The 26,763-nt window shown below is 35.0% G+C and overlaps 1 protein-coding gene and 1 pseudogene across 2 annotated transcripts in view; both read left to right on the top strand.

Moving 5' to 3' along the window:
- The window catches only part of GPR158 (G protein-coupled receptor 158), a gene marked incomplete at both ends in the record, with an annotated part of 431,513 nt that overhangs the window by 174,446 nt on the left and 230,304 nt on the right, over nucleotides 1–26,763 (top strand). The window lies entirely within an intron of this gene.
- On the top strand, nucleotides 21,430–21,816 carry LOC308652204 (Golgi apparatus membrane protein TVP23 homolog B-like; annotated as a pseudogene). Its single transcript has one exon. The product of its transcript is annotated as a Golgi apparatus membrane protein TVP23 homolog B-like (transcript).

Raw genomic sequence — 26,763 nt, forward strand, 5'->3', positions numbered from 1 at the left:
CTCATTCTTCAGGTTTTACATGGTGTAGGTTACACAGGTTGTGCAATCATATATACACATAGGGTAATAATGCCTGATTCATTCTTCCTTCCCTCCCCTCTATCTAACCCAACGTACCTCTCTTCTTCCCTAGCTACCTTCTCCTTTATTGTGAATTAGCATCCACCTATCAGAGAAAACATTTGGCCTTTGGTTCTTTGGGATTAGCTTATTTTGCTAACCATGATATTCTCCAGCTCTGTCCATTTGCCAGAAAATACCATAATTTCATTCTTCTTTATGGATGATAAATATTACATTGTGTATATATACCACATTCTCTTTATTAATTTATCTTTTCAAGGGCATGCAGTTTGGTTCCAAAGTTTATATATTGTGAGTTGAGCTGCTGTAAACATTGATGTGGCTACATCACTATAGTATGCTGATTTTAAGTCCTTTGGTTATAAACCTGGGAGTGGGATAGCTGGGTCAAATGGTGGTTCCATTCCAAGTTTTCATATTTCTTTTCTGTGAAATGTCTGTTCAGTTCCTTTGCCCATTTATTGATTGGGGTGTGTGTGTGTGTGTGTGTGTGTGTGTGTGAGAGAGAGAGAGAGAGAGAGAGAGAGAGAGAGAGAGAGAGAGAGACAAAGAGAGAGAGAAACAAAGAGAGAGAGAGAGAGAGAGAGAGAGAGAGAGAGAGAGAGAGAGAGAGAGAGAGAGATTGTGTTTAATTCTTTATATATCCTGGAGATTAATGCTCTATCTGAGGTGCAGGTGAAAAAGATTTTCTTCCATTCTGTAGGCCTCTCTCATCATGTTCTTGTTTGTTTCCTTTGATGTGAAGAAGTTTTTTAGTTTGATACTATCCCATTTATTGAATCTTCATTTTATTTCCTGTGCTTTAGGAGTCTTGTTGAGGAATTTGGTTCCTAAGCTGATGTGGTGAAGAATTGGGCCTACTTTGTCTTCTGTCTACTTCGGGGCTCTTTTCTAGTGCCTAAGTTCTTCATCTACTTTGAGTTCATTTTGGTGCAGGGTGGGAGATAAGGGTCTAATTTCATTTTGCTACATATGGGTTTCCAGTTTTCCCAGCACCATTTGTTGAAGAGGTTATCTTTACTCCAATGTATGTTCATGGCACCTTTGTCTAGGATGAGATAAATGTTTATGTGGGTCTGTCTCTGTGTCTTCTATTATGTACCATTGGTCTTCATGTCTGTTTTGGTACCAATACCATGGTTACTCTAGCTCAGTAGTATAATTTTAGGTCTGATATTGTCATGCTTCCTGTTTCACTTTTCTTCTTGGAAGATTGCTTTGACTATTCTGGGCCTCTTATTTTTCCAAATGAATTTTATGACTGCTTTTTCTATTTCCATGAAGAAAATAATTGGAATTTTAGTAGGAATTGCATTAAATCTGTATAACACTTTTGGTAGCATGGCCATTTTGACAGTACTAACTCTGCCTATCCAACAGCATGGGGTATCTTTCCATATTCCAAGGTGGTCTTCAACTTCTTTCTTTAGTGTTCTATAGTTTTCATAATAGAGGTTTTTCTATTCTTTTTTAGATTGATTCCCAAGTATGTTATTTTTTTTTTTTGAGGCTATTGTGAAGGGGTTTTTTACTCTTTTTTAGATTGATTCCCAAGTAGGTTATTTTTATCAGGCTAATGTGAATTGGATAGTTTTTTTTTAATTTCTCAGTTGATTCATCACTAATGTATAGGAATTATGGGTGTTAATTTTATATCCTGCTACTTTGCTGAATTCATTTGTGAATTCTAGAAGTTTTCTGGTGGAGTTTGTTTGGTCTTTTAAATATAGAATTATGTCATCAGTAAATAGGGATAGTTTGAGTTCTTTTCTTATTCATATCCCTTTTAATTTTTTTTCATCTAATTGCTCTGTCTAGAATTTTTAGTATGATGTTAAATAGAAGTGGTGAAAGAGGGCATCATTGTCTTCCTCCAGTCTTTAGAGGGAATGCTTTCAATTTTTCTCCTTTTGGAATGATGTTGGCCTTGGGTTTAGCATATATGTTGCTGTATTTTCCTACTATATCTAGTTTTTCTAGTGTTTTGAACATGAAAGGATGCTATATGTTCTCAAATGCTTTTTTCTGCATCTATTGACATAATCATGTGATTCTTTAAGTCCGTTGATGTTATGAATTATATTTATTGATTTCCATATGTTGAACCAACCTTGCATCCTTGTGATGAACCCTACTAGGTCATGGTACACTATCTTTTAAATACGTTTTTGTATGTTATTTGCCAATATTCCTTTAATGTGAAATTATAAGAGTGCTTAACTTCAAATAGAACATTCCAAGTTTGTGTTAATTTCTTTTTTAAAATTTTTTAAATTTTTTATTGGTTGTTCAAAACATTACAAAACTCTTGACATATCATATTTCATACATTCGATTCAAGTGGGTTATGGACTCCCATTTTTACCCCAAATACAGATTGCAGAATCACATCGGTTACACATCCACATTTTTACATAATGCCATATTAGTGACTGTTGTATTCTGCTACCTTTCCTATCCTCTACTATCCCCCCTCCCCTCCCATCTTCTCTCTCTACCCCATCTACTGTAATTCATTTCTCTCCTTGTTTTTTTTTCCCATTGCCCTCACAACCTTTTAAATGTAATTTTGTATAATAATGAGGGTCTCCTTCCATTTCCATGAAATTTCCCTTTTCTCTCCCTTTCCCTCCCACCTCATGTCTCTGTTTAATGTTAATCTTTTCCTCATGCTCTTCCTCCCTGGTCTGTTCTTAGTTGCTCTCATTATATCAAAGAAGACATTTGGCATTTGTTTCTTAAGGATTGGCTAGCTTCAGTTAGCATAATCTGCTCTAATGCCACCCATTTCCCTGCAAATTCCATGATTTTGTCTTTTTTAGTGCTGCGTAATACTCCATTGTGTATAAATTCCACATTTTTTTATCCATTCATCTATTGAAGGGCATCTGGGTTGGTTCCACAGTCTAGCTATTGTGAACTGTGGTACTATGAACATCGATGTGGCAGTATCCCTGTAGTATGCTCTTTTAAGGTATTCAGGGGATAGTCCGAGAAGGGGAATAGCTGGGTCAAATGGTGGTTCCATTCCCAGCTTTCCCCGGAATCTCCATACTGCTTTCCAAATTGGCCACACCAATTTGCAGTCCCACCAGCAATGTACAAGTGTACCCTTTTCCCCACATCCTTGCCAGCACTTGTTGTTTGACTTCATAATGGCTGCCAATCTTACTGGAGTGAGATGATATCTTAGGGTGGTTTTGATTTGCATTTCTCTGACTGCTAGCGATGTTGAGCATTTTTTCATATACTTGTTGATTGATTGTATGTTCTCCTCTGAGAAGTGTCTGTTCAGGTCCTTGGCCCATTTGTTGATTGGGTTATTTGTTATCTTATTGTCTAATTTTTTGAGTTCTTTGTATACTCTGGATATTAGGGCTCTATCTGAAGTGTGAGGAGTAAAAATTTGTTCCCAGGATGTGGGCTCCCTATTTACCTCTCTTATTGTTTCTCTTGCTGAGAAAAAACTATTTAGTTTAAGTAAGTCCCATTTGTTGATTCTTGTTATTAACTCTTGTGCTATGGGTGTCCTATTGAGGAATTTGGAGCCCGACCCCACTATATGTAGATCGGAGCCAACTTTTTCTTCTATCAGATGCAGAGTCTCTGATTTGATATCAAGCTCCTTGATCCATTTTGAGTTAACTTTTGTGCATGGCGAGAGAAAGGGATTCAGTTTCATTTTGTTGCATATGGATTTCCAGTTTTCCCAGCACCATTTGTTGAAGATGCTATCCTTCCTCCATTGCATGCTTTTAGCCCCTTTATCAAATATAAGGAAGTTGTAACTTTGTGGATTAGTCTGTGTCCTCTATTCTGTACCATTGGTCCACCCGCCTGTTTTGGTACCAGTACCATGCTGTTTTTGTTACTATTGCTCTGTAGTATAGTTTGAAATCTGGTATCGCTATGCCACCTGATTCACACTTCCTGCTTAGAGTTGCTTTTGCTATTCTGGGTCTTTTATTTTTCCATATGAATTTCATGATTGCTTTATCTATTTCTACAAGAAATGCCATTGGGATTTTGATTGGCATTGCATTAAACCTATAGAGAACTTTTGGTAATATCGCCATTTTGATGATGTTAGTTCTGCCTATCCATGAACAGGGTATATTTTTCCATTTTCTAAGATCTTCCTCTATTTCTGTCTTTAGGGTTCTGTAGTTTTCATTGTATAAATCTTTCACCTCTTTTGTTAGGTTGATTCCCAAGTATTTTATTTTATTTTTTTTGAGGATATTGTGAATGGGGTGTTTTTCCTCATTTCCGTTTCAGAACTTTTGTCGCTGATATACAGAAATGTCTTTGATTTATGCATGTTGAGTTTATATCCTGCCACATTGCTGAATTCATTTATTAGTTCTAGTAGTTTTTTGTAGACCCTTTTGGGTCTTCTAGGTACAGAATCATGTCTCCCGCAAATAGTGATAATTTGCCGCAGTCTGGATGGGCACAATTCAGGATCCGCTTGTCAAAAGAAACGAAGTTTATTTTTAGAACCACACAGGCCGAACAAAACAACTCCTCAGGAAAAACCCTCAGAGCCCAATGGCCACCACCGGCTTCCCACAAGCCTCTCACACAAACACAAGCCTCACCACCTCCCACAATCCTCCTGCTCTTGAGGCCGATTGGCTGGGTCTCGTGGGCGAAGCCAAAGAATTCCCCCAATGAGCATCACCACAGAGGAGCCAATCAGCTAGATGTTGCTGGGGCCTCTGTGAGCCAATCATCAGCTGGCAGTCTGAAAGGGCAGGGAAACAAGCCCAATGAGCATCACTGCAGAGGAGCCAATCAGCTAAATGTTGCTGGGGCCGCTGTGAGCCAATCATCAGCTGGCAGTCTGAAAGTTTGCTGGCAGCTGGAAGTTTGCTGGGGCCCCTTTGGCTGTGGCTCTCAACAATAATTTAAGTTCTTCTTTTCCTATTTTTATGCCTTTAATATCTTTCGTCTGTCTAATTGCTCTGGTCAGTGTTTCGAGAACTATATTGAATAGAAGTGGTGATAGAGGGCATCCCTGTCTTGTTCCAGATTTTAGATGGATTGCCTTCAATTTTTCTCCATTCAGAATGATGCTAGCCTGAGGCTTAGCATAGATAGCTTTTACAATGTTGAGGTAAGTTCCTGTTATCCCTAGTTTTTCTAGTGTTTTGAACATAAAGGGATGCTGCACTTTGTCAAATGCTTTTTCTGCGTCTATCGAGATGATCATATGGTTCTTATCTTTAAGTCTATTGATGCGGTGAATAACATTTATTGATTGCCATATATTGAACCATCCTTGCATCCCAGGGATGAATCCTACTTGATCATGGTGCACAATTTTTTTGATGTGTTTTTGTATCCAATTCGCCAGAATTTTATTGAGGATTTTTGCATCTAGGTTCATTAGAGATATTGGACTGTATTTTTTCTCTTTGAGGGGTCTTTGTCTGGTTTAGGAATCAGGGTGATGTTGGCCTCATAGAATGAATTTGGAAGAGCTCCCTCTTTTTCTATTTCCTGAAATAACTTGAAAAGTATTGGTATTAATTCTTCTTTAAAGGTTTTGTAAAACTCCGCTGTATACCCATCTGGTCCTGGGCTTTTTTGGTTGGTAGTCTTTTGATTCCTTCTTCTATTTCATCCATTGATATTAGTCTGTTCAAATTGTGTGTATCCTCCTGACTCAGTCTAGGCAAATCATATGACTTAAGAAAGTTTTTCTCAGCAAAAGAAACAATAAGAGAGGTAAACAGGGAGCCTACATCCTGGGAACAAATCTTTACTCCACACACTTCAGATAGAGCCCTAATATCCAGAGTATACAAAGAACTCAAAAAATTAGACAATAAGATAACAAATAACCCAATCAACAAATGGGCCAAGGACCTGAACAGACACTTCTCAGAGGAGGACATACAATCAGTCAATAAGTATATGAAAAAATGCTCACCATCGCTAGCAGTCAGAGAAATGCAAATCAAAACCACCCTAACATACCATCTCCCTCCAGTAAGATTGGCAGCCATTATGAAGTCCAACAACAACAAGTGCTGGAGAGGATGTGGGGAAAAGGGTACACTTGTACATTGCTGGTGGGACTGCAAATTGGTGTGGCCAATTTGGATAGCAGTATGGAGATTTCTTGGAAAGCTGGGAATGGAACCACCATTTGACCCAGCTATTCCCCTTCTCGGTCTATTCCCTAAAGACCTAATAAGAGCATGCTACAGGGACACTGCTACATGGATGTTCATAGCAGCACAATTCATGATAGCAAGATTGTGGAACCAACCTAGATGCCCTTCAATAGATGAATGGATGATAAAAAGTGGCATTTATACACAATGGAGTATTACTCTGCATTAAAAAATGACAAAATCATAGAATTTGGAGGGAAATGGATGGCAGTAGAGCAGATTATGCTAAGTGAAGCTAGCCAATCCTTAAAAAACAAATGCCAAATGACTGCTTTGATATAAGGAGAGTAACCAAGGATAGGGTAGGGACGAAGAGCTTGAGAAGAAGATTAACATTAAACAGGGATGAGAGGTGGGAGGGAAAGGGAGTGAGAAGGGAAATCACATGGAAATGGAAAGTGATCCTCAGGGTTTTACAAAATTACATATAAGAGGAAATGAGGGGTAAGAGAAGAATAATACAAGTGGAAGAAATTATTTACAGTAGAGGGGGTAGAGAGAGAAAAGGGGAGGGGAGGGGAGGGGAGGGGAGGGGGGATAGTAGTGTATATGATAGACAGCAGAATACATCAGACACTAGAATGGCAATATGTAAATCAATGGAAGTGTAACTGATGTGATACAGCAATCTGTATACGGAGTAAAAATGGGAGTTCATAACCCACTTGAATCAAACTGTGAAATATGATATATTAAGAACTATGTAATGTTTTGAACGACCAACAATAAAAAAAAGAAAGAAATTTGTCGATGTCTTCACTATCTTCTATTTTATTGGTATATAGGTTTTCAAATTAATTCCTAATTTTCTTCTGTATTTCTGTAGTATCTGTTGTGATATTGCCTTTTTCATTCCGTATGTTAGTAATTTGAGTTCTCTCTCTTCTTCTCTTTGTTAGCATGGTTAAGGGTCTGTGGATCTTATTTACTTTTTTGAAGAACCAACTTTTAGTTTTGTCAATTTTTTCAATAGTTTCTTTTGTTTCAATTTTGTTGATTTCCACTCTGATTTTAATTGTTTCTTGCCTTCTGCTATATTTGCTGTTGTTTTGCTCTTCCTTTTCTAGGGCTCTGAGATGAAGTGTGAGCTCATTTATTTGTTGGTGTTTTCTTTTTTTGAGGAATGCCCTCCAGGTGATGAATTTCCCACTTAAAACTGCTTTCATTGTGTCCTATAGATTCCGATATGTTGTGTCTGTATTTTCATTTATCTCTAAGAATTTTTTGATTTCCTCCTTTATGTCTTCTGTAACTCATTGATCATTCAGTAACATATTGTTCATTTTCCATGTGATGTAGGATTTTTCCTTCCTTCTTTTATCATTGATTTCCAGTTTCATTCCATTATGTTCAGATAAAATGCATGGTATTATCTCCACCCCTTTATATGTACTGAGGGTTGCCCTATGACACAATATATGGTCTATTTTTGAGAAAGATCCATGTGCTGCTGAGAAAAAAGTATATCCACTTGATGATGGTTGATATATTCTATATATGTCAGTTAAGTCAAGGTTATTGACTGTGATATTGAGTTCTATAGTTTCTTTATTCAACTTTTGTTTGGAGGATCTGTCCAATGGTGAGAGAGGTGTGTTGACGTCACCCATAATTATTGTGTTGTGGTCTATTTGATTCTTGAACTTGAGGAGAGTTTGTTTTATGAACGTCGCAGCACCCTTATTTGGTGCATACATATTGATAATTGTTATGTCTTGTTGGTGAATGGTTCCTTTTTACAGTATATAATGTCCTTCCTTATCCCTTTTGATTAACTTATTCTTGAAGTCGATTTTATTCGATATGAGGATGGCCACCCCTGCTTGCTTACGAGGACCGTGTACGTGGTATATTTTTTCCCAACCTTTCACCTTCAGCCTGTGTATGTCTTTTCCAATCAGATGTGTCTCTGGAGGCAGCATAATGTTGGATTTGTTTTTTTAATCCATGTTACCAGCCTATGTCGCTTTATTGGAGAGTTTAAGCCATTAACGTTTAGATTTACTATTGATATATGGTTTGTACTTCCAGCCATGTTTGATTATTTATCTTTTTTTTTTTTAATTTAGTTTGTTTCTCCATGATTAGCTTTCCCCCCACCCTCAGTCTTTAATTGTGTAGTTCCCACTGTTGGTTTTGGTTATTGTTTTTCATTTCTTCCTCGTGTAGTGTTTTGCTCAAGATGCTTTGCAATGCTGGTTTTCTGGCTGCAAATTCTTTTAACTTTTGTTTATCATGAAAGATTTTTATATCGTTGTCATACCTGAAGCTTAATTATGCTGGATACAAAATTCTTGGTTGGCATCCATTGTCTTTCATTGTTTGAAATACGTTGTTCCAGGATCTTCTCACTTTCAGCGTCTGTGATAAAAAATCCGTTGTTAACCTTATTGGTTTACCCTGAATGTAATCTGCCTCCTTTCTCTTGTAGCTTTTAATATTTTCTCTTTGTTCTGTATATTGGATATCTTCATAACAATGTGTCTTGGCATTAGTCTACTGTGATTTTGTATGCTTGGTGTCCTCTATGCATCTACAATTTGTACATCCGTTTCCTTTGATTTCTGGAAAGTTTTCTATAATTGTTTAATTCAGCAGGTTGCTCATTCCCTTTGTTTGAACCTGTATACCTTCCTCTATCCCGATGACTTCTATGTTTGTTTTTTTTAATGTTATCTCATGTCTCCTGGATGTTTTTCTCGTGATTTTTTACCAGCCTTTCTGAGTTGGCTGGACTCTTTTCAAGATGATATATTTTGTCTTCATTATCTGATGTTCTGGCTTCTACTTGCTCCACTCTGTTAGTGATACTCTCATTTGAGTTTTTAATTTGGTTTATACTTTCCTTCATTTCTAGAATTATTGTTTGATTTTTTTTATAATCTCTATCTCCTGATAAAGATGCTTATTTGCTTCTTTTATCTGTTTAGGTAATTCATTTTCAATGTGTTCTTTCACTGTTTGAATTTGCTGCCTCAATCCTGTTTAAGGTTCCATTCCATCTGTCTAAGGTATTCCTTGATTTCTTTATTTGACCATTTTTTTGATGCATCTAGGCCCTCCTGAATATTTAGTCTGTCCTGCATTGTTGGTACTCCTTTTCTTCCTTGCTTTTTCATGCTGCTCATGTTACTTCTTGTTCTGTTAAACTGCTAAGTTACTGTTTACTCCTATAAATTTATTTGATGCTTGGGAGGAAAGGTATTAGAAGGGAAGGGAAGAAGTCACTAAAGAGAATGAGAGTAAGCAGGTAGAATTAAAGGAAGGGGGAATAAGGAAATTGAAAAGAAATGAAAAGACAAAAGAAAAAAAATAGAAAATAAAAAAATTTAAAAAATAATAAAAAATAAAATTTAAAATTAAAAAAATATTTTAAAAATATTTAAAAAATTTAAAAAGTAAAAAAAATGAAAATTAAAAAAACCCAAATAATAAAAAAAAATTTAATAAATGCAGTCTTAGAGTTCGATTAACTTCTCTTCCAGTACGTTGAGCTGTGTCCACCGGGCCAAGCTTCTCGTCTCAATACGGGGAAACCAATCACTGTGCAGCACTCCTCTTCCCAGACTGGGCGGGTCTCCTATCCTGAGTGCCTAGGGCCTTCTCCGCTGTCTAGTCACTTCCCCACTTTTCCTCAAGCCAGGCCCCGCTCACCGGTGACGCTCACCACAATACTGGCTACATGCCAGGTCTGCTGCTCCTGGGAGCCCTATTTTCTTGAACGACTGGGCACACTCTCCCTGTTTGCCATTCCCTCAGACCCTAAGTTTGTGGAGCTTGGGGCTGAGAACCCTCAGCGAATTTTGCTTGTCCTCCGGTAGCCACGCCCCCAGTAGCTGGTGCAAGAGACCTCAGTTGTCAGCACTGGTGGGAGCAGTAGCCGGGGGTTCTGTGCCGCGGGTCCCATGCCATTCCTGATTCCCTCAGTCTGACTATCGCGCTCATGCCAGAGCTGGGAGGGGCCCTTAAGGTTTCCCAGCTGTGTGGAGAGGGAGGGCTAGGGGGTTACACACCTGTAGCTGCAGGTTTCAATGAAGTTATCTCCTCCGCCGCATTCTGGTGACGTCAGTTCTCTGCCATGGTGGTATCCCATGCAAATGGTGACACTTCATTCCCTTTGCTGGGTGACCAATGCAACAGGTTCGTCCTGACTGGCTCTCCCAAGCCCCATCTCAATCCTGTGGCCACTGCCTATGAAGGCTCGGTTGGTATTAACCTCCGCAGGTTCAGAAGGGCCGACCAGTTGTTTCAGTGGGATTGTTTAGTGCTGAGTCACAGTGGTTTATCTGCGAGACACAGGTGAACAGGAGCTTGAATTCAGCCGATCTGGGCTCGGTGTGTGTTCTGAGAGGCCCAGACTGTTCTCCCCAGATCCACATCAGCTCAGCATTGCCTAGTGATACTGAGCAAACAGTATTTAGACGGTTTACGACTCCCTATGCCCACACAGCTGAAGAGGTCAGAGACTTGATCTCTCTGCGCCCACCGCCATGTTGGATCCTTGTGTCAATTTCATTTACAGTATTTCAGATCTCTCCTTATAACTTAAATTATCAGTTGCCAAACCTAGAAACAACATCTATTCACCATGAAGGAAGAATAGTTATTCTCCTTATTAAGAATACTCATATATATTTTAGGTTCCCCCAGTGTCAGCATTAGGAAATAAATGAGTTTGAGCAACAGGGGGAAGAAGGAAGAGCTGAGTTACTAATCTTTGTCTGAAATTGACTGATCTATAGAGGATGAACTGAGCATTTAAGAACAAGTTTGGAGAAAGCTTCTGGAAAGAAACTTCATTTTCTTAAGATCCACAGGATCATAGGGCCATTACAGCCAAGAGGCATGCAAAGAATATTGAGCTTCAGTTATTTTTATTTCTTAAGCAAAGCATTAGCACATAAATTTTCTGTATTTGGTTTTTCCCTTTCTTTTGATTCCTATAAAAATAACAATTATTTGAGGTTACAGAGGCCTAGTATCCAAAGGGAATGAAACAAACACTGCAGGTAAGCAGAAAAAAATTAGAAATTTCTACCCAGTGCCTATTAGGCATTTAGTAGTTATCTTAAAAGCAAAACATTCAAATGCCTACATTTAAAAAATATATAATGGGCTTTTTCTTGCTTCATTCTTAAGGTATTTCAGTGTTCTCAAATTTAGTATGTAAAAAGAATAACCATTCAGAGAGTGTGTGTGTGTGTGTGTGTGTGTTTGTGTGTGTATATATATATATATATATATATATATATATATATATATATCATATATCATGAGTTTAAGGTAAATTTAAGGGATTTTTAAAATTTTAATTGTAGAGCTCATTCTCAATGTGAGTGCTGTAATAAAATACTTGTTCCACTATAATGAGTTATGGGACACGATATAATGGAAAAGAGAGACCAGATGACAAAATGTATTTTCATTCAAGATTAAAAGAATAATTGTGGGGCTGGGGATGTGGCTCAAGCGGTAGCGCGCTCGCCTGGCATGCGTGCGGCCCGGGTTCGATCCTCAGCACCACATACAAACAAAGATGTTGTGTCCGCCGAGAACTAAAAAATAAATATTAAAAATTCTCTCTTTCTCTCTCACTCTCTCTCCTCTCTCACTCTCTCTTAAAAAAAAAAAAAAAAAGAATAATTGTTCACTAGTTTCTAAATATCTGCCCAAATGAGAAGACACCAAAATGTATCAGCTGTACATATAAACAGAATATATATATATATATATATATATATATATATATATATATATATGATTATTTATTCTTAATATATTGATTCATTTTTTCTGAGAGAAGATACTACCATGTCATCTTAATGTCAAATAATTTTATGGAGTTTTGATAGATGGAATATGATTGGGCAGAGCATCTTCCTCTGATTTCATTTGAGTTTAGTTTCAAGTGTCCTAGGCCAAATATAGACAATCCATAAGCAGCCAAATATAGACAATCCATTAGCAGTCTCCCCACTCTAAGCTAGTCAGAATTTTTCAGGTATTACTTTATTTCTTAAACCCATATATTATAGATTAAATATGATTCCTTTATGGAACTAGAAGCTATCATGCTAAGTGAAATAAGCCAATCCCTGAAGCCAAAGGTCAAATATTTTATCTGATGTGTGGAAGCTAATCCAAAATAAAGTGTTTGGGGGGATATTAAAAAAATAGAAGAAAGATCAAGGGAGTAGACAAAGGGGAATGAAGGGAAGGGAGGAAAGATGGGATAGGAAAACACAATGGAATGAATCTGACCTAACACTCCTATGTATGCAGACATATTAATGTACCACAGTGAATCTCACCATCATGTATATACACAAGGAACTAATTTTAAAAAAATAACTATAAGTAAATAGCAGAAAGGTCAGTAGAGTAGAGGGAAGAGAAGGGGAGGAGAAGTACTGTGAACTGAATTAGAAGAAATAATATTCCATTCTTTTATAATTGTGACAAATCAATTCTATTGTCATGTATAACTAAAGAAAAACAATAGAAAAGAAAAAAATATGATTCTTTTAGAGAAAATGCATTTAATCTATATGTGAAAACATTGGGAAAAGAGTGGTTTCCTACTGAAAATCAAAAGAATATTTTAATTTATAAAAAAACTAAGATGAAATTATTAGAAGTATTAGTAGGCAACTTGTATAAAATGATAAGAAGTGAAAGACTTATTTAAATTTTTGGTGTATATAATAATTGTAATAAAATCCCCAAGGGGTACGTATTCAACTAATCACTTTGTGGATAGCAAATCACTTTTATGACTTTAAATAGATATTATATCATGAGTCAAATTTAGGAGATTTATTAAAATAAAAACCCTAAACAGAAAGTAATTCTATTATTATTTCCTCAAAATCCATAATTATCAATTTTGTCCTATTGGAAACATACCCTATCGCTACTCCACTTTGCTCAATATTCTGTCATTGTGAAGCTTCAGTGCATTTGGCAACAGAATTGACATGACAAGTCCAGAGAAGTCAAGAACTATTGTAACAGGTCAGTTTTGTTTTTAAATAAGCAGTCCAATTTCTTTCATAGTATGCAAGGAAAGCTAGAAACTATGATATCTTTCCGGGTGCGGTGGCACACACCTGTAATCCGAGTGGCTCAGGAAGCTGAAACAGGAGTATTGTGAGTTCAAAGCCAGTGAGACCCTGTCTCTAAATTTAAAAAAAATGCAAACTAGGGCTGGGGATGTGGCTCAGTAGTTGAGTGCCCCTGAGTTCTATCCCCAGTACCACACAAAAAAGAAAGTATATCTGAAGGAACCAAGGTCTAAATGGAAAAAACTTGAGGACTAGATTTCAGTTATGATTGTCACTACATATCCTGGTCACCTCAGGCATTCAATTTCTCTGTGATATTGTTATCCTTATAAAGTACTGTAAATATTACCTCCTTTACTACCTCTTAAAGTTCTTGTGAGAATAAAATGTGTTACAAAATGTGAAAAGGGAAGTACAAGAGAAATAAAGATAATATTTTTTACACATCTCATTGCATTTATCTGTTTGATATTTTATCCTAAAATTATTTTTTCTGATTAAAAAAAGTCTAAGTCCTTTCAAATGTATTTTCATTGCTAATGTGCAAATCAAGGAATGGCAAGAATCAATGTAGTCTCAAGAAAAGGTGAGGACAGAAGGATCTCCTGGTGAACAGCTGGCTAAATGGAAAAGGTGAAGGCAAATCTTTTTTTCTTATAATAATTTTCTCTATATTTACTTTTAGAAATAATATTGCACATATCTTTAGGATAGTGGGAAGACTCAAGTGTTACAAATAATTTACTTATTTAGGATATAAGTATAGTTTACAGAGTCCTGTGATGATGCGTGTTTCTGGAATTATCTAACACAAACTTTTGAGTTACTGAAATGGGAGAAAACAAATGGGTGCTATACTGATTTTTTGGCATAACTACATGATTTACTAATGGCTTAAACTTGGTCAGATGCCAAAAATGCAACTATATTCTTGTTATTAATATTTCATTAATAATAGCTTTTTGCATAGGAATAGGAATTTCTAGTGTTACGAGGAGATGCAATAACAGTTCCCTTTGTTGCTATTATAAGAGATGGAATATTGTTTTTATAAATAATATATTGACTTTTAAACTTTATTTAGGAATCAGAGCTAGCATATCTCAACCCAGTAACTAATGTTCCATTACTAATATGTTATATAAAAATATTACTTCTGCTGATTGCTTTATGGACCCATGGAATTTTCCCAAAGGCCACAGTTTACTATTGTTATTAGTGCTTTGTCCATTACCAGCTCTCCTATCTAGATAATTCCTTTCTCTTCCTGCCAGGGGAGTTGCAGAATTTGTTTTTTCTCTTGACACTTATAGAACAATGTTATCATTTTGCTTATAGTTTATGATTATCTAGTACCTCGGTTGTGTCATATTTGCTTCTCTGTGACTATGTCATTGCATTTTAAATTCCTAGTGAGGTATACTAGGAGCCACTTGATCATATTGAATGTCCTTTTAATAATTTTTAAAATCGCCAATCCCAAATATAGTTCAATGACTCCACTATTTATTACTGGTGTGACCTTGAGAAATTTAAAGATCCTTTCTGTGCTTATATTTCATCTTTGGTACAAAGGGAGGCAACAATAGCACCTAAAATATTTACTATGAAAGTTCAGAAAGAGTTTTTTACATTTTAAATGCTGAAAATAGTGTCAGTATACAGTAAGCACCGGATAGAAAATAGCTCCCATTGTTATCATTATTATTAAATGTGAAGATCTTAATTGTCAGAGTACTATTATAGTACAAGATACAGAAAATGGACTTGTATTTGCATTTAATTAAAAGTTTAAACTGGCAAGTATTTAAAATATAATGAAAAGTGAATCTGTATGGTTAATTTGTTACTTATAACAATAAGACAAAATGTGGAAAGCCAATCTTTTTTCTTAAATTTTACATTAAAAAATTCTATATAGTTCTTGCAAGATGCACAGATAATGGAACAAAAAATTTTAAAATTAATAGCATTGCAAATATTATGAATGATAGCAAAGAACCATTTATGCTTCCTTTATTATGATTCACTGGTTTGTGGTAACACAAGCTTTTGGTTGCTTTCCCAACAACCATCTCTCTGCCCTTCTTTCTTGTTAATGGAATTCTAATTCTATTTGGATATCTACTTTTTCCTAGCACTTTGGGGTTAGATTTTGATAGTTTTTATATAATTTGATGCAGTATTCCCCTTGCCTATAATTGGTTTGAGAAGGGACATGTTATACACCTGTAGCTAATGAGGCACAAGGGAAAGGCTACTGAAGAGATTTTGCTGTATAATATAAAAAGCCTCCTTTTCTGCATATGGACACTATTGTGAGGGTGTGATGCTGGGAACTGTTGAAGACATTTTCACTAAGTCTCAAACTTCAAGACAAAACTTATTGATGAAAATGGCAAAGCAGTAAGATGAAGCAAATTGGGTCCTTGAAAATGGTGCTAAGATACTGAATTAACCACCCTTGGAACTGCCCACCTCTTGGATTCTTTTGTAAGATGAATAAACTCCTTATTGGTGTATGTAATTCATCTGAGTTAGGGTTTTCTGATACAGCTAAAAGAATCCTAAGTGATATTATTCACTGTACATTTTTTGTGTTCTTATAATATTATGTTGAGAATTATGCAAATGGAAAAAATAAGTTAACTTCCAACTCTTTAGGGTTCTGTTATAGCTTAAATTTTTTAAACAGAATATATTTTCTGAAGATATAGCAACATTTGACAATTTTTTCTTAAATAGAAAAAGAACCACTTTGTATAGTGTTATCTTAGGGGAATTTTGACAGCATTTTTTAACTTTTAAAATTTAAGAATGACATATACTGACATAAATTTCGCTGACATATGCAGTTATAAATTGTGTTGATACTTGATGAACTTTTATAACATGAGCATATCTATGTAAGCAATCATTTATATATATATATATATATATATATATATATACACATGATATATATACATTACATATATATAACATATGTGTGTGTGTGTATGATATAGAATATCATTGCGTTTCCAGAAGTCTTCCTTATGCTTCTCACAGTCTATACTATTCCTTCCAGGGTAACCACTTTTCTAACACCATACAATAATTTTTCTGTTTTTGAGTGTTATCTTTTTGAGTCACATAACATGCACCCTTTGTGTCTGGCTTCTTATGCTTAACAATTTGAAATATGAGATTCATTTATGCTGTGCATAACAATAGTAGTTTATTTCTTTTTTAAATTTACATTTTAGTTTTTGGCAGACACAACATCTTTGTTTGTATGTGGTGCTGAGGATCGAACCCGGGCCACACCCATGCCAGGGGAGTGCGCTACTGCTTGAGCCACATCCCCAGCCCCAATAGTAGTTTATTTCATTTACATATAGTATTTTTTTTACAACTATATCAGAATTTATCCAGTTTATTACAAAGGACATTTGAGTTTTTTACTATGAGTAATGAAGCTATGAATATTTTCATATGCCTTTTAATTTTTATATTTATATATTTTTTTCAAATATATACTTAAGAATGGGATTGCTGAGTCATAGGTGGGAAAATATTCCTCTTTGATAAAGAGTTTTTCTAAAATGATTATATTGATACAAACTTCTGTCAATCATATATGAATGCAAATTTTGTTCCACATCATGAAAAGATAATATTTTTAATTTTAACTTTGGCCTATCTGATGTGTAGTGTTATCTCACTTTGGTTTCATTTTGCATTTCCTAATAACTTTTAAACATTTTTATATGTTTGATAGCCATTTGGGCATATTTAAGCCTTGATTTTTTTAAAAAAACTTTTCTTTTTATTATAATTTATAGGCATTTATTATATATGCTGCTATATATTCTCTGTCAGATGTATGTATTGAAATATCTACTCACTCTTTGTTGAAAAATAAAGCTTTTCATTTCAATGGTCTCCAACTTATCAGTCTTTTCCTTTATAATTACTGTTTTTGTGTTGTGACTTAAAAAGTTTTTGCCTACTCTAAGGTTGTAAAGATTTTTTATCTTTAGAAACTTTATTATTTGATCCACCTGGGATAGATTATTATATGTGTGTGAAATGGTGGTAAAACTACATTATTTCTACACATATTGCATTGATCCCACTATTTTACTGGGGAAGCTTTTTTATAAATTTAATCTGTTGATTGATGTCTGAATTCTATATTGTGTAGTTTGTCTATTTTCCTGTCATTATACATCACAGTTTTAACAATGTGTTATGTAACCTCTCCAACTTTGTTCTTTTCAAAATTGTTTTTATCATTCTTGGGACTTTATATTTATATTTCAATAGAAATTATAAGTTGAGTTTATTAATTTTCACCAAAAAATAGGAGAGAACAAGATGGCAGATTAGTGGGAAGAGGCATTTCTCACAGCTCCATGACACAGGACTCAAGCAGTAGGAATACTGCTTCTCTGTGAGGTGGGTGGAAAAGGGACTTCACTGATAATCAATATTGGTTAGAGAGCCTTGGAGACTGGGAAATTTGGGATGCATCAGACAAGGAAAAGGAACAAAATTGGAGCTGAGCTCCTGCTAAGAGTGGGGGAAATTAATACAGAAGATCAGAAAGGGCTGAAAAGTGCTGCAGACAGTCTTGGCATAGAGAATCCTAAGTTCAGAGGGGCAGTAATGCTCTGGGCTGACTCAGAGCCTATTTGGCTCACTAAGCTGGTGCACAAAAGACCCCAGGTCTGCCAGTTGTGCACAAGGAGCTGAAGCTGGATCCCTCTGGGGGACTTGTGCACTAAAGTGGCACCAACTCAGACCAGGAACTTAGGTCTGTGAATTTGGGACTGAGTCCAATACATGAATCCAGCAGTTTCCAGCCATAGGATCTAGATTGAACCTAGATCAGGACAATTTCTATTTCTTATTGGTGTAGGTAATTCATCTGAGTTAGCAAATCAGGACAATTTCTGTTATGGAGAATATTTTGCCTGTGGGTAATACAGATTGGATAGGCTGGAGGGAGCCCATCTCTCCCACCTCCCTTAAATCTGGCAGTGTGTAGGACTAGTGGCAGTGGCTTGAGAATCTGAACAGGGAGGAGTAACAGAGATTGGAGCAGACATGGGGATGCCAGAAAGGGCATTCTCTGCAAAGTACAGAAGTAGCAAAGAACTGGCTCATCCTTCCTATGAGTTGAGCCTGGGGAGACTCCTGGGGTACAGTCCTAAATGTGCGTTGATTAAAAAACACCTGATAACTCCCCATGCAATAAAACACTTGGAGCAATAATCCCCACCTCTGGGAGCTTCATTTCCACAAACTCATCTTACATAACCCAGTGGCATCTATATCCTGGAAGTGGAGCTGACAGCACACTCTTCACTCCCCTTACCATACTGCTGAGAAGGGAAACCAACAAAGAGAAGGAGTTTGGCACAGACATTGAGCATATTCTGTCATTGACTATTCTTACTATTCTGTGTTTTTTGTTTTTGAATGTGTACCGATTGATATATGATAGACATTTAAACACACACATATTTTATATTTGTTTCTGCTTTCTTATGTCTAGCATTTCTTGAAAGTAATTATTTTTCCTTATACTGTTTTTTGAGGGTTAGGATTTTTGATTAATGTATGTTGGATTGGATTGATATTGTATTCAACCTGTTTTATGACTCTGTTTCCCCTTGTTTCTCTTTCCCCTTTTTCTCCTACTAATATCCAAACTCTATTGTTCTTTTACTCTTCCTTTAATTCTTTTACTTCTATTTTTCTCCTCTTGCTTCATAGATAGCTCATCTCACATCATCTCTGCATCTGCCCTATTCACCTCTTAAAAGTATAAGCCATTTTTTACCCTCCAATCTCTTCTCCTTTCCTCTTAATTAACTCTGTTCTTAACTTATCTTAACACTAATTGGTTTATAAAATGCCAGACCCCATCACTAATGCTATAGCAACAATTAATACAAGAGAGGTCACAGATAATACCTACTGTTTGATTTTATGCCACACATAATTCATGATTAATTACTGTCTTTATTAATAGAAACTGCTGAGCCTATCATTTCTGTTTATTTTGACAATTAACACTGTGTCATAATAGGAATTAAGTAATTTAGTTCTACATATTGAATGCACAGTTGGTTGCAATTATTTGGCTCTCCCCTAATCTGTCAGGCACAGGAAACATACAGGATTACTAAAAGCTTGTAGAATAGAAGCTCTGCTGCTTTAGATCCATTTAGATAGATGGGTAGACACACAAACAATATAAAAAAGCAGGAGGCCAGGTATGGTGGCACATGCCTGTAATCCCAGCAGCTCAGGAGGCTGAAGCAGGAGGATTTCAAGTTCAAAGCCAGCCTCAGCAAAAGTGAGGAGCTAAGCAACTCAGTGAGACCCTGTCTCTAAATAAAATACAAAATAGGGCTGGAGATGTGGTTCAGCAGTTGAGTGCCCCAGAGTTCAGTCGCTGGTATAAAAAAACAAAAAGCAAGGAACAAACTATTCCAAACAAACAAGAATGACTTCATAGCAGACTACACCGATACTTTAGTGAAAGAAGTGTCAGAAGAGGAATGTAGAAAGTTTATAGTTAAATTGATCTACGAGATAAAAGGTGATGTAAAGTGTGAAATTAGAGTGAAAACACAAGAAATGAAAGATCACTTTAATAAGGAAATAGAAGTTCTGAAGAAGGAACAATTAGAAATTCTCAAAATGAAGGAATCAATAACAAAATTAAAACTTAATGGAAAGCATCCCCAATACACTAGACCATTTGGAAGATAGATTTTCAGGCAACAAATACAAAGTATACAATCTTGAAAATAAAGTTGATCATGGAGAAAATATGTTAAGAGATAATGAACAGAATTTTTAAGAAATATGGGGTAACATTAAAAGGCCAAATATAAGATTCACAGGGGCAGATTAAGGCTATGAAGAACAAATTAAAGGAATATACAAATTTTTCAATAATGTAATAATAGAAAATTTCCCAAATATTAAGAATGAAATGGAAAATCAAATACAGGAGGCATAAAGTACTACAAATATACAAAATTACAACAGACCCACTCCTAGGCACATTGTTATAAAAATGCCTAACATACAGAATAGGGATAGAATTTTTAAAGTGGCTAGAGAAAAACGATGGGTCATATTTAGAGATTAAGCCTATTGGATCTCAGCTGATTTTCTGCACCAGACCCTAAATACTAGGAGATCTTAGAATAATAAATACCAAGCTCTGAAAGAAAATGGATGCCAACTAAGAATACTATATCCAGAAAAATTGAGTTTCAGATTTGAAGATGAGATTAAAAGCTTTCACAATAAACAAAAGTTAAAAGAATTCACAACTAGAAAGTCGGCACTACAAAACATTCAATAAATATTTCATGAAGAAGAAATGGATAAAACAAATGAAAACTAGCAGATGGTGAAACTATACTACAGGAACAGTATATTGAAGGAGAATCTAATAAATCAAAATGACAAGAAATAAAAATAATCTCTCAATAATAACACTGTTAATGGACTCAACTCATCATTCAAAGGACAAGCTGGCAGATTGGATTAATAAACAAGACCCAACAATATGCTGTCTCCAAGAGATTCACCTCATAGGCAAAGACATTCACAAACTGAAGGTGAAAGGATGGGGAAAATCCTATCATTCACATGGATCTCATACACAAGCAAGGGTTTCTATTCTCGTATCTGATAAAGTGGACTTTAAGCCAAAGTGAACCAGAAGAGATAAATAAGGTCATTTCATACTACTTAAGGAAGTCATACAACAACAACAAAATAACAGTTGTAAATATCTGTGCCCCAAACAATGAAACATCTACGCAAGTCAAACAAACCCTTCTCAATATCCAGAATCAAATAGATTACAACACAATAATATTGGGTGATTTTTACATGCCTGTTTCTTCACTGGACAGATCATACAAATGAAAACTAAATAAAGAAGTTACTAAACTAAAAAAATACACTTAAGTATTTATACTTAACAGACATATATAGAATATTTCATCCATCAGTGACTAAATACACTTTCTTGTTAGCTGCACATGGAACGTTTTCTAATATAGACCATATTTTGGGCAGTGAGGAATACCACAGGTAGACTGATGGTTGTCCTTCAGTGGTGGAATCATATTGATGAGGATGGAAAAAGTCGTTGGGTATTTGAGTCCAGGAAGACAACTCTTTAGCAGAATAAAACTGTTTCAGAGGCTGAATTAAGAATCATTTTGTTAGGACTGACTGCCTATCCAGTACTGTGGGTGGCATTTGCCTTTAGTGCTCTCTTCTCCTTCAGAGTGAAGTGGTTGGCTGTGGTTATCATGGGTATGGTGCTATAGGATGCCAACCTGTATGGTTACATCAGGTTCAAAGTGGGCAGATAGAGGAATTTAACCAGCACGGCTACTTCATATCCAGGAAAGCAGTTTTTAAAACAAAACACTGGAGATGATCAGACTTCTTGAATAGAGAGAAAGCTTGTGTATTCCATGACATTGGGGAATGGCTGAAGACATTGTTGATGATAAACTGTTAGAGTTGAGTCCAGTTGCAAAGAGGATTGCTGTTTTTGCTTTTTCACTTAAAAACTTTATATGAAACTGTTTTCTTTTTTTAAACAAAGTTTTTATTTTCTTTCTCTAGTTGTTGGGGCTGGGAAGTATGGTGTCATTAGAAGCATTGTCAGAATTTATTTTATGATGTATGTATGTATGCATGTAGTAATGTATCAGTATATCCCAAACTAATATATATATATATATATATATATATATATATATATATATATATATATATAGAGAGAGAGAGAGAGAGAGAGAGAGAGAGAGAGAAGACATCACAGAGAGGTTTGCATTTTGATCCACAGAACATAGGATGCTCTTAGTGTATCTCAAAGGTCTTTGTGTTTATATACCAATTCTGTACATTATTTTCAGAAACAAGTTTGAGCTCATGGTTAAGAGGAAGCACTTGACTTGTGTATGCATTGGAAAAGTTAGAAAAAATTGTTAATTTTAAATACACACTTCATATTGAAATTGCTTACCTTAGATATGCTCAAGTGAAAACCAAATTCAGGCTGCTGGTAGTGCTAACTAGTTTCTCAAATTGTCGTTTATTTTATACTACAGCAAATAATTTCATAAAGCCTAATTAATATAAATGGAATCTTCATAGTTTATGTTTAAGGGATACCCAGGGATTGCTGCTATTCTATTTATTTCATAGAAAAGATAACTAGATTTTATTTTGGACTTCCTGGAAACTCTTCAGTGGTCATTGGGCTAATACAATTTATCTTTTATTATTAAATGAGTATTATTGGTATAATAAATGCCTAAAAGATATTTTATTTTATGACTTTGTTTTTTTTTCTTGCTATAATGGAGTTATTGTAAATCATACAATATTAATAAAACACGACAATATATGTAACTGTAAACAAAACCAATCTGCAAACTATTTTAGGCATCTGTAAATTATGTTTTAGAAACTGCCAACTTTGTTTGAGTCTTTGAATCAGCAGATTATGTTGTAAATATATTTGTACATTGTTAAAATATTTTTAAAGATGTTTTGTTTTAGTTGAGAAAAAAAGCTTTCTTTACCTCTGAAAATCCCTGAACGTTAAATTTTGGAAATTTTGAATATTAAGTGATGGCTTAAAGAGGCTAACGATATTAATTTTTTAAACTTGAGCAGATTAAGAGGAGCTGTCAAGACATCTTACATTCATTTCTATAACAATAAGATCTGAATCTCACACTCCTAGAATAGGAAGCAGGATGTTTGCTAGGCATTGGATCAAAGTTTCATTGGCTCATGTTAGGGATTTATTGATTTAATTTATTTGACAAGTTTTATCTATCAGAAGACCTAACAAGATGCAAATCCTTAAGTAAAGAATCCTGGAGACCCCATTTATCCTCAGTATACCCCCTATTTGGATGACAATGGCAGCAGGTATATCTCTTAATGGGAAGAATTGAGCTTCTGTGAAGCATTAGAACAAGATGTATGCACAATCACCAGCCTTCCAACAGAGAATATGAGTTTTTTGGGAAAAAAGTTTTCCTTTTTGCATTATAATTTACAAACAACACAGGCTTGAAAGAAAAAGGTAGTAATCATTATTCCTATATAACTATCAGAAAAGAAGAATGTATTCTAGAAACAGAATAAATGTCTGAAACACAAGAAAGGATTACATTTTTCCCCAAGAATACACCAAGAATTTTAAGTGATTCTCTCAAGATTCAGGTACTTTTTTTCTATAGTATTTTTCTGTGCTTTCCAAAAATTTTAGAGCAAAGCTAAATTACTTTTTCTTTAAAAACAACAGTAGAGGTAAGGTAAGAGTCAAAAAGATGGTTAGCCAGAAAAACACAGCTTTGTGGGTTATTACAGAGAAAGAATATCAGGTTATTGGGATAGAAAGTAAGAAGGCAAGAAATGACAGAATTAAAAACAAGAATTATAAATAAAACCAAGAATCAATAAATTGGATGGTATCAAACTAGAAAGCTTTTTCACAGCAAAGGAAACAATCTAGCATGAAGAGAGAGCATACAGTATAGGAGAAAAATCTTTGCTACCTGCACCTCAGATAAAGCATTGATTTCAGGATATATAAAGAACTAAAAAATCTACACACACATACATACACACACACACACACACACACACACACACACACACACACACACCAAAAAACAAAGCAAAACAAAACAAAAACCTGAATAACCCAGTTAATAAATGGGCAGAGGAGCTGAACAAGCACTTCACAGAAGAAACATGAATGTTCAATGGTCAACAAATATATGAAAAAAATTTCAAAATCTGCTAGCAGCTTGAGAAATGCAAATTAAAACTACACTGAGATTTCATCTTACTCCAATCAGAATGGTAATTATTAAGAATAAAAGTAACAGTGTTGATGAGGATGTGGCGAAAAATGTATACCCATCATTGCTGATGGGACTGTAAATTGTTACAACCAATCTATGTAGCAGTATGGAGATTCCTCAGAAAACTTGGAATGGAATCACCATTTAACTCGGTTTTCCTACTCCTCAGTATACCCAAAGGACTTAAAAACTGCATACTACAGTAATGCAGCCACAACAATGTTTATAGCAACTAAGCTATGGAATAATCTAGGTGCCTCTTCAACAGATGAATGGTAAAGAAAATGTGGTATATATACACAATAGAGTATTACTCAGCCATTAAGAATGACTTTATGACATTTTCCAGCAAATGGATGGATATGGAGACTATTATGCTAAATGAATAAGCCAGTCCCCCCAAACCAAAGGTTGAATGTTTTCTCTGATATGTGGAAGGTAACCCACAATAAGGGATTGTCAAGGGAGGAGAACAGAAATTCAGTATATTAGGCAAAAGTGAATGAAGGGAAGGAGGAAGAATAGGAATAGGAAAGACAGTGGAATGAATCTGACTTAACTTTCCTATGTACATACATAAATACATCACAGTGAATCTCCACATATGTACAACCACAAGACTGGGATTCTAGTTAGAACAACATATGTTTCATGTTTTTATTAATATGTCAAAATATACTCTACTGTCATGTATAACTAAAAAGAAGAAATAAAGAGAAAAAGGTGTAGGGCATAGTCAGGCGATGATGCAAAACAATCAGAATGACATCAAACATGGAATATCATGGCTACCTAGCATCTAAGTTTTAAAAAATGCTCCTTTCTGAATTTAAAGGACCAGACAGAATATACAAATGTCAAGGTTTAATGATAAAAGTGAACTGGAAGAAATAAGAATTTTGTAAGTAATTTAGCACCCTAATTTATAGGGTTATTACCTAAGGAATAAAATAAGTCATTCTCAGACGTGTATGCTTGGTTTTACAAAGCTATGCTTAATTTGTATCTCCAGAGATGCTGGAAGGGAAAATAAACTAAGAGCAATAATTGCCAGAAACTCTTTCATTACATTGCAGCTGATTGTGAAGCAACAGAAAGGTGAAGCCAGTTAAGGGGTGGGTCCAAAAATGGTTCCTTCATATTCTTAGATTTTTATTTGTTCTTGTTTTTTTCAAAATGGACTGAACTTTGGATAAATGCTGTGAAAGACTGGCCCGGACCTTTCAGTGTGGTGTCAGGCTTAAAAAGACTTGGGGGAAAAACACTAAAAATAATATCTTATGAGTGGGGGAGGAAATGACCAGTTGGTGTATGCCCAAGAAAGATAATAAAGGGATTTCTAGTGGCCCAGACACTGTGATGGGCAGTCCTACAACACATAAATCCTTAGTAAAATATATACTTCTTGTTCTTTCTTTCCTTGATTTCCTTTTTTGGATTCATTATTTTTTACTATTTTTCCTATCTATTTACTCCGTAGTTATTTATCCTTTTACAATTACTTTGGATGTTTCCATAGAGATTTCCCTAGAGATAATGTTTATCATTCACTTATCAAAATTGAAATATAATTCTATTCCCAGATAACACACAGACATTAAAATACATAATTAACTCCTCTACCAACTTATGTTCTAGCATATTTTAACACAATATGATTATTATTATTGATCTTTACAGCCAATATCCGTTTATATTTACTCATATTTAACCTTTCTATTCCTTGTTTTTTCCTGTAGCTTCAGATTACTCTTTGGCCTGAAAAATACACACTAATATTTTTCTAGTAATGCTCTGATGCTGATAAATTCTTTTGTCATTGCTTATCTGAAAATGAGTTTATTTCAAATGAACTATGAAGGATATAACATGCTAAGCCAGCATTTACTTTCTTTTGGCATTTTGAGATGTCATTATATTATCTTCTGGCTTCCATGCTATCTAATAAAATAGTCAACTCTTAGTTTTGCTATTAACATCTTAGATAGTGCTTCTTTTTCTGGACTCTTTAAAAGTTTTGTCTTTTAATTTGGCTTTAACACATTATACTAATATATACATATGTATATCATATATATGTTGTTTTATTTATTTTTATCCTATTTGGGGTTAATAGTACTTTATGGCCAGGATTCACTGCTTTAAAGCTTCTGCTAACTGAGTGCATTCTTCTTTTATGCAACATTCAATTCAAATAGATCCCAAATTCTGAGGATATGAAAAATTCACTAGCAATGTTTATATTTTTTTTGTTTGGGGCTAATGATCATATTAAGAACTTATTATCTTGATTTTTTTTAATTAAAAATTTTTAAAGATTTTTTTAAGATAGACACAATATCTTCATTTTATTTATTTTTATGTAGTGCTGAGGCTCGAACTCACTGCCTCACATATGCTAAAATTTTAATTAATAAGCATTATATGGTACACATGATGTTTTGATATATGTACATATTGTGAATGGCTAAATCTAGCTAATCACCATATGTATTACTTTGCATA

This window comes from Spermophilus citellus (assembly GCF_964194105.1).
Source record: "Spermophilus citellus genome assembly, chromosome: 6".
Lineage (NCBI taxonomy): Eukaryota > Metazoa > Chordata > Mammalia > Rodentia > Sciuridae > Spermophilus > Spermophilus citellus.